A 21,103-nucleotide genomic window follows, 5' to 3' on the forward strand; every position below is an offset into this window, starting at 1 on the left:
TAGTTGTAATAAATGAACACTTGACTGAGAATAAGTAGGCCTGTGTAGTAACAACAGCTCTGCTTTTAAGTAGCTATGGGACTTGGAAGAAGCTTCAACTCAAATTCCTTAGTTATACATAAGTATTTGGATCATGTGTTCAATGGGCCCTTATCATTCTATAATCTTATGAATTCAACTTTACAATCCTTTATAAAAAACTTTTGTGACAATCAGTCTTCGGCCTGGCTGAACAAACTAGGAGTTTTCTCCTGTATATAAACTCTTTATAATGATTTAGCTTGGGTAAGAGAAAAATCACTAACAAGGTTGGGCAAGCTTGAGACCTAATAAAAATAATTATTAAATATTTCTTAGGTGCTCATACTATTTCAGGCACTGCTTTATTTCATCTAACTTCTAAGATGGATGTTGCTTTACAGATGAGGAAACTGAGGCTCCAAGGGTTGAATAACTTACCAGTATCACATAGCTCGTATGTATAAAATACAGGTTTCAAACACAGTTCTTCCTGCTGTTGAACCTGAAGCACTTTCATACTGCCTTTCAGGGAATTAACTGGATTCTGCTCAAGTGACATCATCTTTTTCAGTCTCCGCCAATATACTCAAAAATCCATGTTGGTAATTTCACGTGAGTAAAAAGCAAGAACTCCAAGACCCGACAAAATACAAAAATCCACCATAGGTTTTAGACAGGCAGACCTTCCTTTTGGCATTTCTATCACACTAATAGATTGTGGATTGTTACCTACTCAGATACTGCCTAGCAGTTGAATCATCTTCTCCCATTACAAGGCATTATTAATAATGTATTTCAAAATGTTATTGACAAGTAAAAATAATTGAGGAAAAACAGTTATTTCAGGTCTTGAGATAAGTTGTACATTTTGAATTCTCCCAAGATCTATTTGTGTTGTTTCTAATTGTGAAACCTTTCTCATCCAATTATATTCTACTTCCTGAGACAGTAAAGAGGAACCAGAACTTTAAATAGCATGTTATCAAAATAGGAGTGCGATTCTGTCACCGGTTGAAAACAAACAAAAACCATTTGAAGCATGCAAATACTTGGCTAATTAAGTTCTAAGATACTTTCCAATTGCTTGAAAGTCAAGTTCCTTTTGTTTCTCTAACCTGAACCATATGATGATGTGTTCTGACAATAGACAGATTATTCTTTTTCCCTTCATATTTTATCAAAGAGAATGTTAAAATTACTTTTACAGTAATAACCCTTCCAACCCTAAGGAACTCAAAACATACTAGAGCAAATATTGAGAGACGATATATTATGCAGGAGAAGATGCCAGGGTATCTTCCCTTCTGAATTCAGAAATTCTCATAAAAATTTATTATGCAAAATAAATCTTGCAGCATAAATTATCTGTTAGCAAATGGTATTCTTCAGTTTCATTTCCAAATTATCCAAAATGAATTAGGATTTCATATTGAGCTGTCAACATGAAATTCCACCTCCTGATATATAGAGAGGATTCTGAGAAGAAAATATGAAGTAGTAAAAGCCATGTTTCTTTCACACCCCTCCAGTTTAATGTAGCATTCTGGAGTCATATATACTTACTACATTGTGCAAGATTTACGGATTTTTAAACAATCCCTTAAGTTGTTTTATTTCACTGTATGACACTTTGTGGATAATTTAAAGGCACTAATATTCTCTTAAAAAGAGTAAATATCAACAGTTCTAATAAAATGTACTAAGTAGATCCAGATTTTTTTTATTCACTCTGCACAGCTGTGCAAGGTCATGGTATCTTTGAAAAGCAAAGTTATGATTCAGTGTTACCAATAATGTGCAACTGATTAAAATGAAATTATTGGATTCTAAGCATGGGATGTATCACTATGACATTTCCCATTAATCTTTTTTTAGCTTTGAGATTAAACTATGAAGGAGTCTTCCGATCTGAGATAACCAGGTTGACACCCCATTTACCATGAAGACAAACATACTGCTATCATCATCGGAACATGAGCACCAATGCCAATCAGAAGGATTTCCAGTTTAGAGGCTGCTCATGTGAGCAGACAGGTAAAAAGATTGAATTAAAAAGCCAATTTTCTCTCATTAAATGCTTTTATTCACAAGAAGCCTAATAAATAAAGAGTTACATGAGAGTAAGCACATCACCCCATCAAAATACAGTAACTCTCTCTCCTCGGATCCAGACATATATCCAACTGCATACTTTTCATGCCTTGTAAGCTTGCCAAAACTAATACCTGTAAAGCTCAGGTTTTCATTTTCTCTTATGTTTGTTCCTTCCCAACCATTACTTATGCCAGTAAGTAGCACATGACCCATCCTTTTACTCAAGTCAAAAAACCCAGGTCCATCTTTGATTTCATTCTTTCTCATATACTACATCAAATCTATCAGGTTCTATTGGTTTTACCTACAAAATACTTAAATATTTCCCTATTTTTTTATTCCACTATTACCCTTATCCACCAACATCTCTCACCTGGACAACTGAAATACTTGAACAGGTTTTCCAACACACATTCTGATCCTCTCACATTCAACCCCCAGGGAGCAGTCAGAGTAATTTTATTTATTAATAGAACAGTAAGCCACAAAATTGCTTTAAAAGCCTTAGATGGCTTCCGTTGCCCTTGGAATTCCTCTGTTTCCACCTCAGCTCCTACCTCCAGACAACCAGTCATCTATAATTGATTTTTTTCTTATGGTAAGAGAAAATTAAGGACTCAAAGTCCTGGCTAAAACACTCTAAGTTTGAGAAAGTGAAGTTGTCCACTGAAGACCCACCAGGGTTCTATGTTGAGCTCCAGTTCTTGGAAAAGCCAAAAAAAAAAAAAAAAAAAAGAAAGAAAGAAATTATGGATGATTTCCTGAGAGAGAAACTACCTATAGAACATTTGGCAAAATCTCTCAAACAGCCAAGGTATATGTTCATACTAATAAGACAAAGACACGACTTCAAGGAACCTTAAGCATGAACAATTTATGGGTAAAAGGACCCTATTCCCTCAAATGTCATTCCAGGTCCATTCCCAGAGTCAAATCTGGTCTCGACACTTTTTTCTACCCTTATCCCTCTCTCTGAACTATCCTAACCTACACAATATCTAGAAGGTTATTTAGAAGGCAACTGCCCGATTTCTAGAAGTCTAAGGAAAAAAGAATAGCTTCTAGAAACAAAAACACAAGTGACTTCTCTTTGTTAAAACTTAGGCCAGAGCCACAGGCATAAACTGGTGATATAACAATCCCTTTTTAGAGCAAGATATGTAGAGATGGGACCAGAGCTATCAATCAAGATGTTCATATCCAAATATTCCCATACACAGCCCCACTGACCATCTCATTCAAATATTCCCTAACAAATGTTCCATCAAGACTTCTGAACACAAATGCTCCTTGTGGTGAGGCTACATAAACAAATGCAAAGGGAAGTGTTTTGTAGTCTCTTCCTTTGGCCATTTTGGCCTCCCTGGTATCAAACAGAGTTTCTTCCTATTTGTATAAATTTGGGGGAGAGAAGGTTTTTCAGTAACAACTCAACTATCATTGCTACAGAGGCCTCAAATGTATCAACTGAGTAGGCCTATTTACCATGTCCAACAATGAATTTATCACCAGTCTACAACAAAGGGATTTTAAGCCTCTGGGTACTAAAACTGCTTTGCTCTACAAGAGTCAAGGTAACTACTAAATTAATTGAAGTTTAATTTTTTCCCTTATGAATATTTTATAGGTCATTTTTTTAGAACATCTAGGTTTTCAAATACATTTTCTTATTAAACCCACACTAGTTTTTATTTTCAACAATTGTAAGATCAAATGTATATGTCATTTAAATGTCTTCCCTGTCATAATCTCATCTGCAGCACAAATAGAAGTGGCCATGGGTTTAATGTCACCTGTCATATTAGTAACGTCTACATAAGGAGGGCTTCCGCTTTGCAATGTAAAAAATTTTGGTCCCCATATTGTGATTACCCAGGAACAGATTCTTTTAAAAAGAAAACTTATGCCTTAAATGGATAGAGCCTATCTGATTGGAAAAATAGGATTATTTTAAAACTCAATTATATTGTACTTCCAAAGCACAATGTGCCTAGTTTCACAAAATGTCTTGAATTATGAAATAATTTCAAAATCTCATTTTTGAACCAAATACTGTTCAAACATACCACCTATGTTGTATTATTGAAGTTGAATTAAACAAATACAAACCTGTCTCAGTCTGACAGAGGAAAATTTAGACTATAAAATTAAATCCCTGTTTTTCAGGTGGAAGCAATATTACCTCAGCTCCCCTCTCCCTTCCTCCCCAGGGACTTTTGCCAATGTCTGGAGATTTTGGTTTTTTTGATCATCCTAACTATGATGAAGGAAGGGTGTTTTGAGGCTGATATTTATGGGTAGAGACTAAAGACGATAAACACCCTATAACGCACAGGACAACTCTCCACAACTAAGAAATATCTGGTCCAAAATGTCAATAGTGCTAAGGCTCAGAAAACCTGAATTGTACAAATCCAGAGAACTGAACTAAGGAAGAGGGGGTAAGTATTTCCTCATAAATAGACAGCTCTTGGAAGAGCACCACAAATGGCCTTAGACACATCAAGCCAGAACTTGATTTCAAATCTATAAATTCAGGAACAAAATACCAAGGATGAAGTAATACGATGAAAATTGGGAGGAAAAATAAAAATGATAGGACAATCGCATTCACCAATGTTTCAGCTTCACAAAACACCTGAAATTTTCAAAAGCATCCTCAGCATTATGAGGATGAGACATCATGGTTGTCTTTCCCATGTAATGGTTGAGGACACTAAGCCTGAGAGAAGCCAACAGAATTGCCTACATCACTCAGACAAAAAACACAATGAAGATATATATCTAAATGTTGTGAGTCTACATTCAGTGTTTTTCTCATTTATCATGTACATCACACCCTTCCCCAGATAAAACATAATGAAACATACAATATATGTGGTGCTTCATACCTGATATACGAAGGAGTGACAGTGAAAGAAAGACTTTAAAAGATGGTAATGGCACTGTGTTTACACTTGCCTCTTTCAGGTTCTGCAACAAGACCCAGAAATTTCTACAATCCCTTAAACTTCTACTGCAAATGAACACACAAGGTGTCTCTGATAGGAGATGCTCCAGAAGGTAGACGAGTCCTATCACCAGACCCAAAGCATTATCAAAATGACTTAACAATGTCTATTCACCCTCAAGATATTAAAATCATCACTGACTCTGGGTGAAGAAATATTTCTGCAGCTCTATATATATGTTCAATACCTTGAACGCCCCGAAGGAAGGTTATTAGATAAATAGAGCAAAGACTGGATTCAGCTCCTGAAGTCTTTAGGAAATCACAGAAGAGGTACCAGATTGCTCTTTCTAGACCCGGCTCTTTCCCTAACTTACATGTAGCTTTGTAAAGTATTTTAAACTTCCTGTATTTCAAGTTTTTCACTGCTAGACTGAAAAACAGCTGCTACTTAGGTGGCGTTGTACAAACGAGAAAAATTTATACAAATGCATCTTGATAAGAAAAGCCAATAAACACACATACACTGTCATTACTCACTATTAACTCCCATGCCTTTATTATTGATGTGATTTTCTACTAGTGTATCCCCTAAAATAGATGCTCAAGTTACTGGTCAAAAAAAGAGTACGTTTCAAACTTAAAGCCAGATTCAAATGGGCTTTGCCAAGAATGGTGTTGGTTTTAAAACTGTCCTATAAATGACTGATCATGAGAAGAAGCTCCCTGAGAAAAGTAGGTTAATCCGACAGAGCGGATGTATTTATGTTGACACCTCATTGAGAACAACCCTTCTAACAGACCATGTTGATCTTCATAGCAACTATTCTTTTTTTTTTTTTTTCATAGCAACTATTCTTGAGCTAACAGACCCTTAATTTCATTTTGGCAATATTCTCAGTTCCATGATATGAAATGACTGGTGTACATCACCACAGCATTCCCATTTCCCTTAAAGACCAGTAGGTAACTGGGGTGCCTGGGTGGCTCAGTGGGTTAAGTGTCCCACTCGATCTCAGCTCAGGTCATGATCTCGCAGATCATGAGATTGAGCCCCACACTGGACTCTGGGCTGACAGCACAAGCCTGCTTGGGATTCTCTCCCTCTCCCTGCTCCTCACCCAAAATAAGTAAACTTAAAAAAAAAAAAAAAGAGGGGCACCTGGGTGGCTCAGTCGGTTAGGCACCCAGCTTCAGCTCAGGTCACGATCTCGCAGTTCGTGAGTTCGAGCCCCGCATCAGGCTCTGTGCTGACAGTTCAGAGCCTGGAGCCTGCTTCGGATTCTGTGTCTCCTCCTCTCTCTCTCTGCCCCTCTCTTGCTCATGCTGTGTCTCTATCTCTCAAGAATAAATAAACAAGGGGCGCCTGGGTGGCGCAGTCGGTTAAGCGTCTGACTTCAGCCAGGTCACAATCTCGCGGTCCGTGAGTTTGAGCCCCGCGTCAGGCTCTGGGCTGATGGCTCAGAGCCTGGAGCCTGCTTCCGATTCTGTGTCTCCCTCTCTCTCTGCCCCTCCCCTGTTCATGCTCTGTCTCTCTCTGTCTCAAAAATAAATAAAAACGTTAAAAAAAAATTAAAAAAAAAAAAAGAATAAACAAAAAAATTAAAAAAAAAAAGATCAGTCTGTAACCTAGTCCTGACCAATGATCTATAAGGAAAAATCTACTGGTAGGAGATGATTTTTCTGACATGTTATCCTCCGTGATTTAAAAAAGAGAGAGATGCAAATGAAGACAGCTTTCTTGTCTCCTTCCATTTTCTCTATTTTGGCAATCTGGGTATAATGAGATGCTGGAACCCTAGCAGCCATCTGTCAGCCATGAGGCAAAAAGCTGGAGTCCCAAAGCTAACGTGGTGCAAATGGCAGAGGGGGAGGGTGAAAAAACAATGAGTTAGATGATATTGGACATTATTTCCAGCCCTGAACCCACAGCATTCCAATGGGTTAAGTGGACACTAAATGTTCTCTTGTTTTAAGTTAATGTCTGTCAGGTTTTCAGTTACTGGTGGCTTAAGTATCCCACCTCACACACCCACATGACAATTCTATTTGTCCCCTCTGAAGATCTACTTGCTTGTTGTCATAAAGTGTAGCATATCTTCACTCTTTTATTAGAAACATCAAGTTCTGTTAGTGGAAGAAAGAAGACCTCAGACATAAGACACTGGAAAAGGAACAACCTCTTCCGCTTTGTGCATCACAAACAATATGGCATCATTCTTATCACTTCTTTTCTCCGCCATACCGATTCTGCTGCTGGGAATGCCCCTTCCCTTCTCTATCTGGTCTACTTCTACCCATCCTTTGAACTGAGAGCTGGAGACATATTTCTGTGAATACTTCTCCCAAGCAGAATTAGGGGAGTTCAACTTTTGGTTCCTATAGAAGTCAAGCAGGTGTGGTTTTTTGTTTTGTTTTGTTTTTAGTAACAAGAAACAGAACAGATACACAAACTGGCTCGAGCCAAATGATAAACTGGAGGATCACAGGACTGTAAATTGCAAGAAGAAAACTAGCGTAAGTCAAGGGTTCAGATGAGGTCATCAGGAGTCAATCATAATATTTTCATTTCTCCTTTCTCTCGTCTACATCTTGGTCCATTCTGAAGCATTTTTTATGTGCAAATATGGATTTAGGAAACTTTAGGTCTGATTCCTCCTCCCAGATGCTTTAACAGAAAAGTAAGTATTTCTCTATAATCTCAAGTCTCAGGACTCACCATCATTGGCCTGGCTGGAGTCATGTGCTCATGGTACAGTCCGGAGTATGGAATACACTGATTAGTTTAGTGCTGAAGCTGAGTGTAGGGACAATCCCACACAGATCTGATGAAATGAAACCTGAGAACAATTTCCTGGAGGAATTCCTAAAAATAGGAAAACGATGAAGACAGGAAGGAACCATGTCTACTCTACCATAAAACCTTGAATATACCACAGCATTCTCTATTAATTAAAAAAAAAAAAAAAGGAGGATGTTGATTGTTTATTTAGGTTCCAAGCACTGTGGTTTCTCTACTAAGCTGCAGTCCCCAAGGGCAAGGACAATGTCTTATTCAAGGCATCTTATGCTCCCTTTTCTAGAATACAACACATTGTGCAGTTATTGTATCTTTGGTTATTTGTCACTTTATACCAAACTGTGAAATCCTCAAAAAAAAAAAAAAAAAAAAAACACACACACATGACTTTATCTTATTCCTCTTTGTATCCTCAAAGCTTCCTACAGTGCCAGCTTGGCACATACTATCTACTTAGTAAATCTTTATTGAATTAATGTATTAACACTCCTATCCCGGGCAGAGTTTGAGTTGTAGGTAATGTGTCCTCACCATGTTAATCCTAAATAATGCCCAGTATGCATTTTGCAGCTTTTGTACACTCTTAGCAAAAAGGGATATTCTGAACAGAAGGAAACCAAATGACTAAGCACAGTTTCAAGTGACCACCCACATAGAGAAAAGAGAAAGGACATGGAGACATCACAGATGTAAAGTTGTGTTGCTACTAACTTCAGCCAGAGTCACATACGGAACATGGGAAACACTTCAAACATCGAAGGTGATGGGACAGGGAAAGAGTGCTTTCAAAAAGGATGTTGTAACCATTCTTCAAAAACAAAGAGGTTCTTAACTCTCTAGAGAATGTAGGTCACATATTGAACAAAAATAGAAATCTAAGCTCCTTGGACAAAGCTAGAGGCAAGCAGCCAAAATATGAACACAAAACCACTCTCACTAATTTAAGTAAGCAGCAGGAAATAGCATCATCGGGACCTGGTTCCAGGCCAACCAGAGGTCCCAAGGCCTCACTCAACCAGGAAATGCCCCTGACATGTTCACTAACAGTTCAAGTCTGAAGTAGCGGCCAGAGAGGAACAAACATCTAACCAAACTCTATGTTGAAATGAAATTCTGAGATCAAGACTAACAGTCCAACAAACACAAAAAACTGAGTTAAGAATAGACATGCCATGGTTCCAAAAACACTGAGAAAGGGCCAATGCAGAAAAAGGACTTAAAAGGAATCTTTAAAATAATTACTCAGGCTTGTTGTCTTCTATTTGCATATTCACATGCTTTATGCATATTTCAACTGCTACTTCTCTGGCAAAGATTTGTTTTATCTTTCAGAGGTATAGAATAGCATGTCTTTGGAACATTTGTATCCACTTAAACCCTTCAAAAAATTTAAAAAAAAATCAAGTAACCAAACAAATCAGAGATCAAAGACTTAGGGCTGAGAATCCATTACTTTTCCTGTGTTTCTCTCTTTAAGTTATTTAAAAAGTAGTCATATGCAGTAAAGGACTTTTTGACACAAATGAGTCAAGCGTAGCTGACCCACATCACCAAAAAATTTTTAAAACTCACTATCCTTTTCCTTTTACCAATATTTATACTCAAACCTTGGAAAAGTTTCCACATACATTTTTGTTTTTGAGACCATGTCACTCATAATGGCCTGTCATTCACTTAATTCATGATATCACTTTTCTCTTTTGCCTGAAGCTCAGAGCACATTAATCATTTAAAAAATGGTTTTAATATTCCACTGGGAATCAACAGAGACACGTATATATTCTGCAAGAGAAGAATACACTTATCTAGGTATTTACATTGGCCTTTTTGGAGACACTTTCCTTCCCAGCCTCTGGAATGCCAAGATTTCCCTACAGTTTCCTAAAGCCACAATAACGTGACTTGCAAATGCCCACACCATGAGCACTTTCTCAACACACCCAGCACAAAACTCACTCCTGAGGATGACAGAGGAAAAAGCAAAACACAAACACAAAACAAAACTCTGTGTTCCGTTAGTTATTTTCGATAAACTTTCTGTTCACGTTTTGCACCCAGAAACTCATAAAGGGTGGGAACCTTCAATGTTTAGTTCATTCTGTCAGTCCTAAAACACCATAGTGGGAACAATCAGGAGTTTTCCAGTAAATGAGCCAAGAAGGAACTTGCAAAGCTTTCTCAAGTCTCCCAACACCTATCTATTAGGAAAAAAGAGAGCATCCATTTCTTTCAGCTTCCCATCATCTTCCCAAAAAAGTAAATAGAAAATATTGAACTCCTTTGACCTAATGCAAGCCTACTTCCTTTGACCGTCTTTACTTCCTCTTTCTAGTGCACCTCTGTTACTCTCACACCCTTGTACAAACATCTTCCATAACAGAAGCCTGCTCTGCCTGTTGTAAATCCCAAAGCTCTAGAACACAGGTGGTTCTAATTCTCTCCCTGTCTTTGCACTAATTATTCCCTGCATAATGAAAACCCTAGCCTAGTGCCCACCCCCAGTTACCTATTTGCCAAACTCCTACTCATTCTTTGGGAGTTCTTCATGGAGACCTTCTGCATTGTTCTACAGAATCAGGCACTTCAACCTGTTCCCAATGACCCTTTGTCCATGCTTCTGCTATAGCACATATCTCATTGTTACATTTTCTGTTTCTGTCTACCTTCCCAAATAGATTCATCCAAGAGGTGCCTTGCCCACCCTTATCTCTTCAATGTCTAGGTCACAGTCTGGTACATACAAGATGCTCATATTTTACTTACAAAAGAATGACTAGAATGAATTCATCAAGTTTATAAACAACAAAGTTAATATTTCCTCTTGGCTCTGTGCAATGTCTCCAGTAATAGAAATAGCTACATATTCACCAAACTTCATGTTCTTCCTTCCGTAGTGTAGAATTGCCATTGTAAAATGTTTGCCCCACATCATAGGTTATATTTCCCAGTCCCTAGAGCTTAGTAGATTCCTGTGACCAGTTCTTACAAACAGCATGTGAGAAGCCAGATACCCTACTTTTGAAACAAGACAGTTTATTTTCCATCTACCACATGAAGGAGAGTACTCAGAAGCCTTAACAGGATAAGAAGAAGCAGTAAGAAGGGAAGAGACACGGGATGCCTGGGTGTCTCAGTCACTTAAGGGTCCGATCTCAGTTCAGGTCATGATCTCACAGTTTGTGGGTTCAAGCCCCACGTCGGGCTGTGTGCAGACAGTTCAGAGCCTGGAGTCTGCTTCAGATTCTGTCTCCCTCTCTGCCCGTCCCGCACTCATGCTCTGTCTCTCTCTTTCTCTAAAAAATAAACAAACATTGATTATTCCAGAGAGAGAGAAAGGAGTGTAAAGAAGGAGGTGTGGAATACATATCAAGACAATGGATTAAATATGCCTATTTAGACAGACGGATAACCAGAGAAACCAGCCTAAGGGAGGGAAGAGGTATGGAGTAGAAATGGGGAGGGGGGAACATATCTATATATCCAGAATTGACGTGGAGTTAATACAGGCAATGCTGCATCACTTGTAGGTAGTAGCTGTCCATAGGGTCTGTGCCACTCCGGTGGATATGGGCCAACCAGCCAATAAAAGAAGAAATTAAAAAATATATAGAAACAAAGGAAAATGAAAATACAACAATCCAAATGCTTTGGGATGCAGCAAAGGCAGTCCTGAGAGGAAAATACATTGCAATCCAGGCCTATCTCAAGAAACTAGAAAAATCCCAAATACAAAATCTAACAGCACACCTAAAAGAAATAGAAGCAGAACAGCAAAGACACCCCAAACCCAGCAGAAGAGAAATAATAAAGATCAGAGCAGAAGTAAACAATATAGAATCTACAAAAAACTGTACAGAAGATCAATGAAACCAAGAGTTGGTTCTTTGAAAAAATAAACAAATTTGATAAACTTCTTGCCAGGCTTCTCAAAAAGAAAAGGGAGAGGACCCAAATAGATAAAATCATGAATTAAAATGGAGTTATTACAACCAACCCCTCAGAAATACAAGCAATTATCAGGGAATACTATGAAAAATTACATGCCAACAAACTGGACCAACCTGGAAGAAATGGACAAATTCCTAAGCACCACACACTTCCAAAACTCAAACAGGAAGAAACAGAAAATGTGAACAGACCCATAACCAGTGAAGAAAATGAATCAGTTATCAAAAATCTCCCAACAAGTAAGAGTCCAGGACCAGATGGCTTCCCAGGGGAATTCTACCAGACATTTAAGGCAGAGATAATACCTATCCTCAAGCTGTTCCAAAAAATAGAAAGGGAAGGAAAACTTCCAGACTCATTCTATGTAACCAGCATTACTTTGACTCCCAAACCAGACAGAGACCTAGCAAAAAAAAAAAAAAACCCAGAAACTACAGGCCAATATCACTGATGAATATGGATGCAAAAATTCTCAACAGATACTAGCAAATCGAATTCAACAGCATATAAAAAGAATTATACACCATGATCAAATGGGAGTCATTCCTGGGCTGCAGGGCTGATTCAACATTCGCAAATCAATCAATGTGATACATCACATTAGTAAAAGAAAAGATAAGAACCATATGATCCTGTCAATCGATGCAGAAAAAGCATTTGACAAAATTCAGCAAACTTTCTTAATAAAAACCCTCGACAAAGTCGGGATAGAAGGAACATACTTAAACATCACAAAAGCCATTTATAAAAAGCCCACAGTTAACATCATCCTCAGTGGGGAAAAACTGAGAGCTTTCCCCTGAGATCAAGAACATGACAGGGATGTCCACTCTCACCGCTGTTGTTTAACATAGTGTTGGAAGTGCTAGCATCAGCAATCAGACAACAAAAGGAAATCACAGGCATCAAAATTGGCAAAGATGAAGTCCAGCTTTCACTTTTTGCAGATGACATGATAGTATACATGGAAAACTTGACAGACTCCACCAAAAGTCTGCTAGAACTGATACATGAATTCAGCAAAGTCACAGGATACAAAATCAACGTACAGAAATCAGTTGCATTTTTATACAGTTATAATGAAGCAACAGAAAGACAAAGAAACTGATCCCATTCACAATTGCACCAAGAATCATAAAATACCTAGGAATAAACCTAACCAAAAATGTACAAGATCTGTATGCTGAAAACTACAGAAAGCTTATGAAGGAAATTGAAGAAGATATAAAGAAATGGAAAAACATTCCATGCTCATGGATTGGAAGAATAGATATTGTTAAAATGTCAATACTACCCAAAGCTATCTACACATTCAATGCAATCCCAATCAAAATTGCACCAGCGTTCTTCTTAAAGCTACAACAAGCAATCCTAAAATTTGTATGGAACCACAAAAGACCCCAAACAGCCAAAGCAATATTTAAGAAGAAAACCAAGGTGGAAGGCATCACAATCCCAGACTTTAGCTCTACTACAAAGCTGTAATCATCAAGACAGCAGGGTATTGGCACAAAAACAGACACAATGACCAATGGAATAGAATAGAGACTCCAGAAATGGACTCACAAATGTATGGCCAAGTAATCTTTCACAAAGCTGGAAAGAATATCCAATGGAAAAAAGACAGTCTCTTTAACAAATTGTGCTGGGAGAGCTGGACAGCAACATGAAGAATGAAACTAGACCACTTTCTTACACCATTCACAAAGATAAACTCAAAATGGATGAAGGACCTGAATGTGAAATAGGAAACCATCAAAACCCTAGAGGAGAACGCAGAAAAAAACTTCTGACCTCAGCAGCAGCAGTTTCTTACTTGACACATCTCCAAAGGCAAGGGAATTAAAAGCAAAAATTAACTATTGGGACCTCACGAAGATAAAAAGCTTCTGCACTGCAAGGGAAACAATCAACAAAACTAAAAGGCAACCAATGGAATGGGAAAAGATATTTGCAAATGACCTATCAGACAAAAGGGCCCATATCCAAAATCTATAAAAACTCACCAAACTTCACACCCGAAAAACAAATAATCCAGTGAAGAAATGGGCAGAAGACATGAATAGACACTTTTCTAAAGAAGACATCCAGATGGCCAACAGGCACATGAAAAGATGCTCAACATCACTCCTCATCAGGGAAATACAAACCAAAACCTCACTGAGATACCACCTCACACCGGTCAGAGCAGCTAAAATGAACAACTCAGGAGACTACAGATGCTGGAGAGGATGTGAAGAAATGGGAACCCTCTTGCACTGTTGGTGGGAATGCAAACTGGGGCAGCCCCTCTGGAAAACAGTGTGGAGGTTCCTCAAAAAATTAAAAATAGATCTACCCTATGACCCAGCAATAGCACTGCTAGGAATATACTCAAGGGATACAGGAGTGCTGCTGCATAGGGGCACTTGTACCCCAATGTTTATAGCAGCACTTTCAACAATAACCAAATTATGGAAAGAGCCTTAAATGTCCATCAACTGATGAATGGATAAAGAAATTGTGGTTTATATACACAATGGAATACTATGTGGCAATGAGAAAGAATGAAATATGGCGCTTTGTAGCAACGTGGATGGAACTGGAGAGTGTGATGCTAAGTGAAATAAGTCATACAGAGAAAGACAGATACCATGTTTTCACTCCTATGTGGATCCTGAGAAACTTAACAGAAGACCACGGGGCGGGGGCGGGGGGGGGGGGTGGGAGCGCAAAATATAAGAGACTCTTAAAAACTGAGAACTGAGGGTTGATGAGGGGTGTGTGTGAGGGGAGCATGAGTGAGGGGTATTGAGGAGGGCACCTGTTGGGATGAGCACTGGGTACTGGGTGTTGTATGGAAACCAATTTGACAATAAATTTCATATTTAAATAAATACATAAATGTTTTAAAATATTAAAGTAAAAAAGAAAGAGACAATCTGTGAATCTCTCCATGGAGGAAGACCTCTCACAAACCAGGAATCCCCTCAATTAGCTTGTTTAATGAAAATTAACATTTTATTACGTTAAGCTATTATCAGGCAGGGGGGTGGGGGGCGTGGTAGGTATTTGTTAAAGCAGTTAGCACTAGTTTTCCTACTACATTTACCTTTTAGTCAGTAAATTCTCTAAGGGATACAATATAGCGTAGCACAATAAAGATCATCTAACAATCTAACCAAATGGGTTTCATGCTGGAAAAGCCCCCACAGAGTTTGCAAGGGCTATTTTCAAAGGGATCTCCCAGGGCAAGGTCTGGGGATAATGGTGCTGCTCTTGGGATGGGTTTTATCGATGTTACGAAGAGATACAATTGAGAAAACAACCCTGCTGGGCATGTCCTATTTGACTGGGAGGCTGTATTATGACCTTGGGTGGAATTGGTGGCAAAGACAATAAGCTGAGGATGGCAAAGGAAACGGATGGAAAGATACTGGGTCCTTTAAGAAGCCACTGTTATTCTAAATTAACACTGAAGCTGTCCCACCTCAGGGGAATCTGATATGTCTGACAGCAATAATTGCTATCGCTTTTAAGCCACTCTGAATTCCATTTTCTATTTCTTGCCAAGAAGGCATCCTAAATGAAATACTCAATTTATTAAGAACTGTATTTCAGCTCTAGGGTACCCCTGACCAAGCGATATATACTCTCTAAAGTTATTTCCTCATTGTTAGGTAGGTTTAACAATTTGTATATTTGTATGTTAGTGTGAAAAAAACAAAGATAAATTTACATAAAAGCACCATGTATGCTACAAAGTCTAGGAAGAAAATTCGAATACCACCTCAGGGGCCACAGAGATAACATAAATAAATGAAATGTTCAAGACAACATGAACCAACCTTTTTGTGTGTTGATTTTGCTTGGTCACAAGCAAAATCATTACCTAGTTATATTGCCTTTTAAAAGACTATGATGCCAGAGCAGTGACAGACTAGGTCCTGTTTACTAACCAACTCTTAACTACGTAAAAGTTTCTATTATTGTTTTTATTTCTATTACTGTTTATTACATTTTTATTACTCTATTCTATTCCTCTAGAGTGTTCTTAAACCCTCTAGTCCCTTGCCTTCTCCTTATCCCCCACCTCTCAAAATTCAAATACATTTAAAATAGAAACAAAATTCGTGGCAAATAGCTTCAAACTGTGGCAGTTTTAAAACAGAGCCTCCAATTCCTTGACGTTTCTCGTAATGGAGTCCATGTCCCCTCCCCTTGAACCTGGGCAAGATTATTTCCGATTCAACACATCAAGTACAGTATCAGTGATACTATGTGTCTTCAAAGGCTAGGTATTAAAAAGCTGTAATATTTCTACCTCATTGTTTTAGAACACGGGATCTGTTTACTCTTATAGAGGGCTCATTCATGGAACCCAGTCACCAGGCTCTGAGAAGTTCAAGTCACATGGATCATCCTGAAACATCATGTAACAGCAAAGAGCAATTTCCACAGGGCCCTGTCTAAATTCCTGACTCACCAAATCTGTATGCGTAACATCACAGTTGTTACTTTAAACCACCAAAATTTCTATACAGCAATAGTTGGGGGAAAACATGAACAGATTTTGTCTCAAGTTAGGTTGTTCAATTAAATACTATGCTAAAAGACTGTAAATATGTTCATTAATTTAAGTCAGATTTACTGATTTTACTCATAGAATCCGAAATCAAAAACTGGAAGGAACTTATTATCAAGAACTAAGTATCTTAAGAAACTAGGATCCAGGAAAGTGAAATGATATTAAGTGACTTACCAAATCTCAATCACTATACAACAGCAGAACTATAGTAATCAGAGACACAACTTCTGACTTGCAGGCAATTCAGATTTCTTTGTCAAATGAGGATTAAGCTTATTCTTCATACTTTTAAAAGACAATTGTACCTAAGCAGGTTGCATGGCAAACAAAGCACATCCCCTTCTGTGGTCACAGAGATCAAGACTTCTCTTAAGCAAGATGAAATCGCTTACAGGCAAGATAAAAGGCATTTTTAAGAACCCACCTGTCAAAAACAAAAGTTCTTTGCAAATTCAGAATCTTCTATCAACATATGCCTTCCATGGAAAATGTAGTGGAAAATATCCTTGAGTTTTCTAAAATGTAGAGTCATTTAGGAAGTAAGCAAAATAAGTTTAGTGTATAATAGAGAACAGATTCTCCCTCACAGCCTCCAGAAGGAGTCTAACCAGGCTAGCACCTTGGTTTCAGCCCAGTGATATGGATTTCAAACTTCTGACTTCTCCATCTATGAGTGAATAAATTTGTTACTTGAAGTTTGTCATAATTGGCTACAGCAGCCTCAGAAAACTAACAGAAGTGTTATCATTTGACTTGGACATAGTCTATTGTGGTATCTTAGAGATATTTTAGAATTAAGATGCAAATAAGGAAAGGAGAAAGGTAAAACAAAGAGAAAAAGGTAAAACTAAACAATGTATAGGCTATAACCCCATTCCTTCAAAAATTATATGTGTAGGTATGCACAAAGAGATTTATATATGGGGGCCCTGAGTGGCTCAGTTGGTTGAGCGGTCAACCCTTGATTTTGGCGGAGGTCATGATCTCACGGTTCATGGGTTCAAGCCCCGCACTGGGCTCTGTACTGACAATACGCAGCCTCCTCAGGATTCTTTCTTTCTCCCAATCTCTCTCTCTACCCTTCCCTGCCTCTCTCTCACAAAATAAATACACTTAAAAAAATTTTTTAAGTGAGATTTATAGTGAGACTGTGACCATGACATTAATGCTGCTTATCTGAAGGTGAGCGGGACAGCAGGTAGTATTTAATTTTCTCCTCATATATTACAATGAACATTGGTTTTATAATCCTAAGAGGTTTTTTTTTTTTTTTTTTTGAAGTCTTTGTGACAGCTGTCTTCTCCAACGACAACGGCACAAGGTCTACCACCTACATGCCACGCTTCCACTGTGCTGACACCCCCACCCCATCAAGAGATGGGGTCTATGTTGCCCCTTCCTAAATCTGGGAGGTCCTGGAACTACAGTGGAAGCAGTGCCATGGGACTTCCAAGGCTAAGTCCTAACAAGCTGCAACCTTTCCTCCCTCCCTCCCTCCCCCTCAAGACTTGCACCTAGGGAGTCCTGGTTGATGAGTTAAGAGGTCCGGCTGCCCTGAAGCCATCACACTAGAGATATTACAGGAGAAACCGCATAAAGATACAAAGAGATGCCAAGGAGCCCCCAGTCACAGGGGCGACCAGGTAAAATAGTATTCTGAAAAAGCGCTGATTTATAACATTTGCTGTTTTCCATGGTACCAAGGCTCCCACTATGATCTATTTCAAGTGACCCAAAGTTTAAAAGTTGGCTCATAAAAGTTCTGCATGTGTGACAATAGCCCCTGACAGGCCCCTGCCTCACTTCCTGCTGTTTGGCTTCCAAACCCCAACGCGAGACCTGAGTCAAGAAGGGAAATGACCTCCATCCTGGCCACGGTCAGAGTGCAAACATCATTATAAACCCCACACTACAGTGTTTGTCTGAGCTGCTCCTGAATTCCTGACCCAAAGAAAATGTGAGAGATAATTAATGATTAGTTGTGTTAAGCCAATGAGCTTGGGGATGATTGATGGCAGCCACAGCAACTAGAACAGTCTTTCAGGTCAAGTGATTACAGTCACAGCCAATGGCAAGGAATCGGGCAGCCCTGTTGACCATTCATGTATGAGCCAGGTCAGGCCACGAATCACTTCTTGCAAGGAATCTTGATTTTAACTGAGAGCACTCCTTCAGCCCATCTCTGGGGGGTCCAGAGTGGGTGTTTAATGCAAGTGTACATCCTTACTCCGTTCCTTTTCACGAGGGTGTGTCACCGTGTTGCCTGATGGTGAAAATTCCTCTCACAATCGCGTCTCTGAAACGCCTTTACTGCACTCCAAAGATGGCTTTATGCACATCCTGACATTCCTGTCCTACACAACACAGAGGCACTGTCTCTAGGGAACCGCTGCTAGGAATTTTGAGCTCCCTTCTCCCAATTCTTACAGTCTAAATGTATTTCTCAGAGTGCCAGAAAGACCTACAACAATTTGTTGATCATCAAGCTGTTGTCCCCTCCGAGTCTCCAGGAAATGTCTATCTCAGCATCATGTGAAAACAGATTTTTTCTGTGCTCTTATCCATTATCATGTGTTAGCAACCCAGAATGTGGAGCGAAAATATCCGAGTTTGATTCCTGGCTTTTCCCTTTACTGACTTTCATTTTCTGCAATTTTATTTTGCTCTTGGGGTGCCTGGCTGGCTCAGTCGGTAGAACATGTGACTCAACCTGAGGGTCAGGACTTCAAATCCACCCCACGTTAAGAGTGGAGCCTACTTAAAAATAAATAATTCATTAATCTCTTTGTATATTGATTTCCCCTCCGATAAAGGAGAAATTAAAAATAGCACCTAGAGAGGCACCTGGGTAGTTCGGTCAGTTGAGAATCTGAGTCTTGATTTCAGTCCAGGTCATGATCCCAGTATCGTGAGCTCGAGCCCTGTACTGGGCTCCATGCTGAGCACGGCAGCATGGAGCCTAATTAAGATTCTCTCTCTCTCCCTCTCCCCTGCTCACATACGCGCTCTCTCTAAAATATATAAATATATAAATAAATATATATATATATATATATCCGTCCTACATATAGAATTTTTTATTAAGATTTTTACGAAGTTATTAGTATATGCCAAACCTCTTCACCAGTGTCTGCCAAAATTGGGGCTTAGTAAGTATTAGTCATTAGTTGTCAGAGCACTCGTAAAACGGCAATATGTACCAAGCAACTTTTGAGGTGATGGTGGGAGGAAGGGGAAAAATTTTGTTTCAACCAAAAAAGTACTAGAGTATGCCTCCAGCCTTAACAAAACTGTGAGATCCTATCAAGGTTACATGTCCAGAAAAATCTGCCTACCTCCCCCACCTCCAAGGCCTGCCCCAGGATTATAAAACTTTCTCACCATCTGCCACTTCCGCAGATTATGACTCTGCGAGGTGCCAGCCAGAAGGCAAATTTGAAGTCTGGGAGACACAATCCATGAAATCATTTACACTAATTAACCCTTTAGCTCCAATTATCTGAGCAGATTGGCTATCTCCTCATAGTCATGTCTATTCATTTAACAAGCCCAATATATGCCTGGCTCTGGGCTGCAGATGTCAATTAGAGATGGGGCATGGTTTCGACCATTGGGGAGAACACAGATCAAGTTACAGTACAAGGAAATCCAGGAGGGCTCAGAACACAGGATCTCCTAAAAGGGAAGGGAGTTGGTACAGAAAGTTTTAAGGAATCCACACTCATCACGGGTATATTTCCAAGAGGTAGACAGGACTGGGAGGAAATTCAGAACAAATTTCTCTTTCAAAATTTTGTCTTGAACTGTCCCTATGTGAGTCCACAGGCTGCCAAATTTAAATTACTTTCCTGTCAAGCTCTGGATTCCTAAAGCATGAAAATAAGTAACACAATGTAAAATAGTCACTATGTTACACCATTTCCATAATACTGAGAAGAGCCAGGAATTGAGCAAAGGGAAGACTACAATGTAAATTAACATTGGCAGGACAGACCTTCAGATAGATAACGTGCTGAGAAAGCCAAAGGTGGTCAAACACCCTTTTTACGTATGTGGCGAAACTTTCAGATACGTTTGGGCACACAATTGAACAAAAAGATCTCCAGAAGCTTACACCAGTAACATCTAAGGTTTGTGTGCCACTACATACTGCACTCGTGTGCTTCTGTCCCTTTTTCCTGAAATCATCTCAGGAGGAATTCGGTATTCCCAGTTTCACAGAGAAGGGAACAGAATTCCCAAGTTAAATCACTCAAGGTCGCAGCTGAAATTTTGCCAAGTAGAAACACTGAATCCAGTTATTCTCTTTCCAATCCAATGTTCTTTTCTCTGCACCAGCTTCTTTACTCCCTCCAGAGGGATAAACAGGCATTGATTTTATGTATTTTAAAAGTTCATCTATAAATCACACAACTGTGTAAAAATTCTGCTTTCCGTTAAAGCAATATCCTTTAATCAAGATGGCAACACAAGTGTGTGTGTTTGTTGTGAATCATTTTTCTCTCCCAATGCCAAAGTTTCTTCTATGAGAGACTCCACTGTTAGTATCCACCCAATTGGGGAATGAAAGATGCATGAACCGTTATTCTACACACACACCACCCCCATCCCTGCTTCTACTTCCTCCAACAGGCAAAACCAATTTGGTCTACATCTGATGCCTCATTCAGATGTCTCTGGAAGGCGTAAACGATGACGTTAGTACCAACTGTTTGAGCAGCTG

This window comes from Prionailurus viverrinus, chromosome C2 (genome assembly GCF_022837055.1).
Source record: "Prionailurus viverrinus isolate Anna chromosome C2, UM_Priviv_1.0, whole genome shotgun sequence".
Classification (NCBI taxonomy): Eukaryota; Metazoa; Chordata; class Mammalia; order Carnivora; family Felidae; genus Prionailurus; species Prionailurus viverrinus.